Source organism: Peromyscus leucopus, chromosome 3 (genome assembly GCF_004664715.2).
Source record: "Peromyscus leucopus breed LL Stock chromosome 3, UCI_PerLeu_2.1, whole genome shotgun sequence".
NCBI classification, from domain to species: domain Eukaryota; kingdom Metazoa; phylum Chordata; class Mammalia; order Rodentia; family Cricetidae; genus Peromyscus; species Peromyscus leucopus.
Genome location: NC_051065.1, coordinates 92562790 through 92564915, shown reverse-complemented (window position 1 = coordinate 92564915; position 2126 = coordinate 92562790). Strand labels below are relative to the sequence as shown.

Here is a 2126-nt window from a genome sequence, read left to right as displayed (position 1 = left end):
AATACATTTAAACTATACTATAAGATATTCTTAGAATAAGGACATAATAGCCATCTTTGCCTGTAGTTTTAGTAAAATGAAAACTAGTATTAATTTGTTAATTAAGAATTATCAAGAAAATGTCCAATCAGCTTTTAAACACAAGTTTTAAAAATAAAAGAGTACAAAATTTTCCTTGAGATTAGAAGACGTCTTTCTGTTAATTAATAAACTTATCTAGTTATCTTTGTTTTGGAAGAGATTACTGAGGGAAAATAACACAAGAGATTGCAACATGAACAAGACATGTAGCAATGCTTTTTCTGAACTGTGCTTGCAAAGGTATGGTTCTCAAAGGTTCTCTCTTCCCCATCACCATCCCATGATGGCACAGCTAAGTGGTTACAGTTATTTGGACCATAAATAAGGTGTTCTGTGAGGCAAGAAGTTGATGACTTATTCTTACTTATAGACTGTATTCAATTTATAGGATCATATAACCACTAGTGTAATTTTACATCTGTTTTGATTTTTTCTTTAAAGAAGGAATATTTGGAAACTTCAATACTTTATGATCCAAAGCTAACTAGTCTGAAGTGTGACAAACACTCTTCATATGCTTTACTTCTGTGACACTGGAATTGCCTAATGTGTCATCCTTTATTAGATAGCTATTTTAATGCTTTCTTTCCAATTCTGAAACATCACAAACTTGCTTATCCATATGATGCAGACATATGTTAATGAATATTTAAACCAAACAACCCATAATTTGATTTGACTATTAAAGTTAGTAATTTATAGTCTGTATTTGTGCAAATACCTGATTTTTAATTCTTGACTTGTGAAATTAAGATAATGAGACTTTTATGCCTACATCTTAGCATATTTAAAATGATCAATACTTGATTATAATTTACAAATTACCAAGTGCTCTACAAATGCAAATCACCACTGATATAAAAAATGTTTTTAGTACTTACCTGACAAGAGAGATACAATGATGATGAAGATAGATTTCAAAAGATGAGGCTTATCTATTGCATTCCGGATCTGTTGGCCCCTTCAATTACCCCAAATGCAGGAAATTCAACTGCAAAATTTGTGGTAATGGATGGCTATGTCCAAACTCTTCTTCTCTCAAGAAGAAAATAAGAATTTTTATACATATCCATCCTATTATATAACCATGAATATTCTTGAAAATATTATGAAAGGGGTATTTTATGTATTTTCTTCTTTAACCAGAGAATTACATTAGTAATTATTTAGCTTATGAAATTCATGTGATTATATACAAAGTTTATGAAAAACATAGTGACCAGAAAACATTATATCAAAAAGTGTTTTCAAAAAAATATTTTAAAAACATAACTTCACATGCATAGATCATTCTTTTTCCTCCTGTGGCTAATTGTACCTAATTTTATGTCTATAGTTATAAATGAGAAAACATGGGGTCAGAAAACCTAAGCCATTATTATTATAGATCCACAAACATCACAGAACATTGCCTCATACTAGTTAGTGGTAGAGATAAAAATCAGTATTTATTTTCAAAAGATATGTTACTTCTAGATATTTTTCCATATCCTTTATCATCAATATCATCATCATCATCATCATCATCATCATCTTTCATCATTATCTTTGTTGGTGTTATTTTGGATGACTTGAGATAATGCACTCAGTGCTTGCTACATTAGCTAATATTACAAAGAACCTAAATATTCATTCACATTTAACTTGTTAAACAATACAAGGTGAGTTTTATTTCATCAAGAGATTTGAGCAAAAGGAAAGAAACTGTAGTGTTATAATTTGTGACCTCAGGTAGAAAATGAAGGAACAGATGAATCTGTGGAAACTTGTTCGATTTCTTGAAAATCACAAATTCCATTCAGGTAGAAATTTCTTCCATGAATAAGATAGCATAACTCTGGTTTTTGGACAAAAATTCTGTAGACCTATCCATTGCCTCTTGAAATTTTGTACCCAATTAAACCACATGTGGTGCCCCTGATTGAACTCACCAACAATTTTCTCAATATGGTGCTTTCATGAGAAAAGTGACTGTGTGAGGGCACTGGTGCACCCTGTTTAAAAGCCTGAAAGTAAGTGTCAGAAACACAGGAATGTATGCTTTT

The 2126-nt window shown here is 30.7% G+C and overlaps 1 non-coding gene across 1 annotated transcript; it reads left to right on the top strand.

The window, feature by feature from the left end:
- The first annotated feature begins 954 nt into the window (after nt 1–954).
- Nucleotides 955–1116, top strand: LOC114694475. Its single transcript, XR_003734711.1, has one exon. It is a non-coding gene; the product is annotated as a U1 spliceosomal RNA (small nuclear RNA).
- Nucleotides 1117–2126: the final 1010 nt, after the last annotated feature.